General features: G+C 35.6%; 1 long non-coding RNA gene across 1 annotated transcript in view; it reads right to left on the reverse strand.

Moving 5' to 3' along the window:
- LOC103593986 overlaps positions 1–5,692 on the reverse strand; it is a 7,041-nt gene extending 1,349 nt beyond the window's left edge. The window contains exon 1 of the long non-coding RNA XR_550804.1: positions 5,161–5,692. This is a non-coding gene — a long non-coding RNA (uncharacterized LOC103593986). The remainder of the gene's footprint in view (positions 1–5,160) is intronic.
- Positions 5,693–6,017: the final 325 nt, after the last annotated feature.

Raw genomic sequence — 6,017 nt, forward strand, 5'->3', positions numbered from 1 at the left:
AAAAAAAAAAAAAAAAAAAAAAAAAAAAAAAAAAAAAAAAAAAAGAGTAGTTGCTCAGAAAGCAGCATAGAAAAGAATATCAGAAATATAAAAGAATGAGTGAATAAATTTTAGAATATCAGTAATTATAATTAATCGTTGGCTTTAAAAATGTGGGGGTTTTTTTGGTTTGTTTAAAAAAGGTGCAACTAAAATTCTAGACAATAATAAGGAAGGTAGAAACGGAAAATTCAGTGAATTGCTAAGTTGTGCCAGGATCTTTGCTTTAGTACTTTTTACTTTTCAAAAAATATGCTTGTGTATAAATTAGGAACTTAAAGATAGACAATGAAGTATCTGATACATAATGGAAAGCTTCCAAATAAGCAGAGGGGATATAGATAAAAATAAAAAGGGGAGTAAAGAAATCTTGATCAATTCAGTAGAAAGCAAGAAAGGAGAAAATAAGAAGCAAAGGAAAAGGCACATTAAACAAAGAAATATATCAGTCATTAAAAATGTAAATACATTAACCCGTTTGTGCTAGTTAATAGAGGAAATCATGGAATTGTTTGCACCTAAAAACATGGCCTTGAATTATATAAAGCTAAAACTAAAAGAATTACAAGGAGCAGTGGATAAAATCGTAGGCATAAAAGAATTACAAGGAGCAATGGATAAAACCACAGGCATATTGGGAGACTTTATTGTAACTGTTTAGAACAGATAGATCGCAGACCAAAATTAATAAGAATACTGAAAATATTAACACAGTTAACAAGCTGGATCTTGTGAACATAAATGGAAATCGATACCTTACAATTACAGAATACTAATTCTTTTCCAACACATTGAACAATTAAAGATTGACCATGTCCTAAGATCACAAAGGAAGTTTTAACAAATGTCAAATAGTAATATATAGGCCGTGTTATTTGACTATAATGCAGTTAATTTAGAAATCTATAGTCAAAATGTAGTTCTTAAAACAATTTGGAACCCTAATAAACACATTCCTTAATGTCAGTAAGGGGAAATCTAATGGAAACAACAAAATACAGAACTGAGCAATAATGAAGTATATAGAATGTGGTTCAAGTGGCACTTGGAGGGAAATTTATAGCTTTAGATGTATGTGTTAAAAATTAAGAAAGATTAAAAATAAATGAGTTAAATATGCAACTCAAGAATCTAGGAAAAGAAACTCAAATAAGTAGGAAGGAAATAAAGAACAGAAATTAATTAAATGGAAAAGAAGAAAAGACAGTTAACACATTCAAAAGCCACTTTAAAAAGACAATTTTCAAATTTTTAGCAAAACCAATGAAGAAAATAAAAATAGATTAATAATATTAGTAATAGAAAACGGGACATAATTCCCAATGGAGAAGAGATTATAAACTGTTGTAGAGAATATAAGCATTGAGATAACAATTCAAAGCATTTTTAAGGCTAGTATAACCTTGATTCCAAAACCAGACAAGGATAGTATAGTAAAAAAGTATGTACTTAGATGCCCAAAACAAAAGTAAAATATAACCCAATAGTGTACTATCTAGCTGGATGTGTATATATAAACCAGACCCTCTAATCATGATAAAGTAGGGTTTAGGAATGCAAACATGTTTCAATATCAGGTAATCTACCTGAATACACCACATTATCAGATGGTATGAAATAATAAAATGTAATCTTCCTAATAGATGCAGAAAAGTCATTATATAAAATTTAACTTATTCATGATAAAATCTTTTTAAAAACTAAAATTTAAGGGAATTTCCTTAACCCCAATAAGGAAGCTCTACAAAAAAAGTCTGAAGTGAACATTTTTACTATGGTAAAAATAAGAGTATCCCTTGTCAAGTCTAGGACAAGACTTGTTCCATATCACCCCAGAGGTCCTAGCTGGTGCATTATGATAATGAAATATGGTATGATTGTCAATGAAAGTAAAAAAATTGTCATGAATGAAGATGCTAAAATTTTAAAAATCCAGGAAAATCTAAAGACAATTAGAACTAATAAGAGAGGTCAGCAGTTTACTGGATACAAAATCAACATATAAAAAGCAATAGCAGGTACTCTTTTCAAAAATTCATAAACAAAGTCAAGTCATGAGAAAATATCAGGGAAACCCAAACTCAGGAATATTCTACAAAATACTAGTGTGCCTCCAAACTGTCAACATCATGAAAACAACGTATTCTGAGAAGCTGTCACAGCCTGGGGGAAACTAAGGAGACGTAATCACTAAATGTGATGTGATGTACTGGATGGGATCCTGGAACAGAAGGAAGACATTAATGGAAAAATGGGTGAAATAGAAATAAAGTCTGTAGTTTAATTGTTTTGTGCTAATATTTCTTTTCTTTGACAATGCACCAAGGTTATGTAAAATGTTAACATCAGTGGGAACTGGGTGAGGTAATCTTTGTATTATCTTTCTGTAAATCTGAAATAATTTTAAAAATAACCAATTTTGAAATAACCAATTATACAATTAATAGAAAAAAGACCTCCTAAAGTCAAACAGGATCTTTACTGGAAAAAAAAGTTACAATATATTGTTGATGGCTGGAGGAGACATGAAAGAATATGATGTAGGCAGTGATCAAAGACAATAGACCTTTATATTGTAACATTTTCAGTTTTCTCTAAATTGCCCTGTGGATTTAATAAAATGTCAGTTGAAATCCCAATAGGATATTTCATCAAAATTGACAAGCTGATTCTAAAAATCATTTGAAAGATAGAGGGCTGAGAATAGTCAGACTCTCGAAAAACAAGGTAGGGCAATTGCCCTTTCAGATATCAAGATATTGTAAAGCTGTAATAATTAATAAGGTATGTCAGTTAATGCACAGAGATAGACAAATGGACTAGTGATACAGACGAGAGTTCAAGAACAGGCCCACTTATATACAGAAACATGATATAATGTTAGGAGAAAAATTAAATCCCTACCACTGAACATATACAAAAATAAACAAAAAACTAAAACTATGCCTTTTAGAATATCTTTATGCCTCAGTCTGGGAAGGGATTTTATAAAAAGCAGAAATCTGAAGGAAAAGATTGTGAAATTTTATAACACTAATGTTTAACACGCCAAGACAAAAAATAAGAGCTCTTCTAATTTTGTTTATGGTATAGATTATAGACTTTTTTGTAAGTGTGACTGGGGTGAGGAGCAGGAGGTAGTTCAAACTGGAACATAACATCTTGTTTGCCTTTAAAAATTAGCCTCCATGTGGTGTAGAGAATATTGGAGGAAGAGGTTTGGAAGAAGATTATCTCAGGAAGATAATGGTGATTAGGACTACCATGGAAAGGGAAAACATGGGACACATTTGGGATGTGTCTTGGGTGTAATCAGCAGGACTTGCTGATGAATTAGATGTTGGTGGTAAGGAAAAAAGGAATAGGAACAATCATGAGATTTTTTGGCTACAGCAACTGGTGCTATTTATAGAAATGGGGAAAGGGAAAACTAATATTTGTTTTAAATACTTTAAATTGCCTGTTAAACATCCAAGTGGAGTAGTCAACTTTCAAGCAGACAGGTGGATATATATAAGACTGGGCTTCTGTAGAGGGTTCTGTGGCAGAGGATTGAAATTTGGGAGCTAGTGGCAATAGGTGGCATTTAAACCATGTGACTAAGAGAGAAGTTGAGGCTGCTACCCAGCGAGTAGATGTTGATGAAGAGTAGGGACTGTGTTCTGAGACAAGACCCTCCAGCATTTAGAGGTTAAATAGAGTAGAAGCCAGCCGTGAGGGAGAAAAGGCCATTGGTGCAGGGAGGAAAACCAGGACCGTGATAGTGTCACCGAAAATAAGAAGATAGTGTGGGAGGGCTGGCTGGTTAGCTCAGTTGGTTAGAGTATAGCATTATAACACCAAGGTCATGGGTTCAGATTCCCTTATCGGCAAGCTGTCCCCCCCCCCCCAAAGAAAAAGACAGCATGGGATTTTGATGTTGTTTTTAATAAGGATGTTGAATGCTACTGAGAGATAGAGTTAGATTGAATAAGTTTCCTAGCTGCATAAAGAATTGCTGAAATTGCCAAGTGATTTCAGGGGTGCAGAAGGGATAGAAGCCCAAAGGGCATATATGTTAGCAGGAGAGAATGTGCTGTAAGGCTGCAGAGTCGGTGACCGCGTACTATGGGGCTGAGAAAAGGGGTTGTGGTTGCAGGAACTCTGAGTTGGTATCTGATGGAAATGAATGATCCAGGATCCAAAGAGAAACTGGTATTGTAGATAGAAGCCTTTGAGGAGAGAGGGTATGGGGTCCTTAGAATATGTTAAAATCACCTTCAAAACCTTAACTAGACATTAGGATCCCCTGGGGAACTCCAAAGCAAACATCTCTGTGTCTTCCTGGGTATCTGCATTGTTTAACAGCTACCCAGGTGAGTCTAATGAGTACCCAGATTTGAAAACCTCTGACTTAAGGGTAGTACCACATTCACCTTCAGTGGTGCTGCTGGGGAACTTGTTTTGAAGGTGCATTTGCATAACAAACACGGTGTTTTCATTTATATTTTATGTTTATGAGGCACTGCTAGAGAAGAGACTGTTGACGGTCTGGGAAGTCTAAAACAAATTCCCCACCCCAAGCCGGCAACTTCTCAATATAGCAAGCGACCACTGATAACTCTAAGTATAAATATAAAGTTCGATTTTAGGTATTATATTCTGTGTGTCCTTAGGTAAAGTGCTTTTTGTAACTAATTGTACCTTATGAATTTTTTCTTTTAAAATTAAAATCATACAACATTTTTATTATCCACATAAAATTTCAGAGTGTTGATTTACCACCATACAATTTAATTCTTTTCTGCGGAGTACATTTTGGTGATAAAAAATTATGCTCTATGAATATCCCTGTATATAATTTTAGGCACATCTCTACATATTTACTTTGCTTTAGTTCCTTGACGGTGGAATTGTTGGATCAAAGGGTCTATTAATGAGCTTTTAATAATTCATTGATTTTACTACCAAAGAAATTTCTGTAAAGGAAATTCATGGTGTGGATGGGAGAAAGGAAAAAAATCCCTCCTTCATCCTTCCTTTCCCCCATTTCTTTTCCCCAGAGGTAACCGGTTAGAAGTTTTACATGTAATTGTGTTTATAAAACAAAACAAAAAAATAAATAAATGCGAAAACACTTACCAGTTCGTTTCTACAAACGTCAGCAACTTTTGTATTTCACTAAATCTACTGAGACATCGGTCTTTAATAGTCCCATACAGTTTTACCTCATTATTCTCCCAGGTTTCATAGGATTTCCCTGTGTCAGAGACAGGGTCGCGTTTTTACTCGTTATTCATCTCTCAAGTTCTTGCTATTTTACTAAATGGCACTGCAGTGGATTCATGCAGTGGAAGATCTGTGATGAGGGCTGATGGATAACAGCGCAGCAGTGTGCGAGACTACCTGCTCCCATAAACCACATTTATCCGGTGTTTTGGGTTTGCATTTCTTTATGCAAAGAGTCAGGTCGGGAATCCTCCGTAGGTCCTCCAGCCATTTACATTTTCCTGCGAATTGCAAGTTTTCTCCCCTTTGCCCATTTTTCTTTCTTGGTTTAGTTTATATTGTTGGTTTCCAAGAGCTCTTCATTTGTTAAGGAAATTAGCCCAGTGTCTTTCATGTGTCCCAGGCTGAAAAGTCTCGTCTTCCCGGTTTGCCGTTCATCTTTTGACCTCAACGTATATGGTTTTGCCTGTCGGATTTTGTTTTTTCATTTAGACAGATGTATAAATTTCTTTTTTTTCTTCACGGGTTTTGCATTTGGGCATCGTTAATGGGCCTTTCTGCATTTCACCCCAATTTCTTTGTTTGGGGGCTGCATCGCTATACTCCCACCCATCCCCTCCCCCTTTTCCCGAGCGCTCTTCGGGGCCCCTAGCGATGGTTGGTTTGATGTCAGCCCCCCTGTTTCGCGCCAAGCCATCGCCACGGCAACCGAGGCTTGATTGGCATGGTTTGGGGGCGTGGCGTGGGGGCCCAGGGAGGGCGGCACTGCC

The sequence above is a fragment of the Galeopterus variegatus genome, unplaced genomic scaffold, assembly GCF_000696425.1.
Source record: "Galeopterus variegatus unplaced genomic scaffold, G_variegatus-3.0.2 Scaffold1456, whole genome shotgun sequence".
Taxonomy (NCBI): domain Eukaryota; kingdom Metazoa; phylum Chordata; class Mammalia; order Dermoptera; family Cynocephalidae; genus Galeopterus; species Galeopterus variegatus.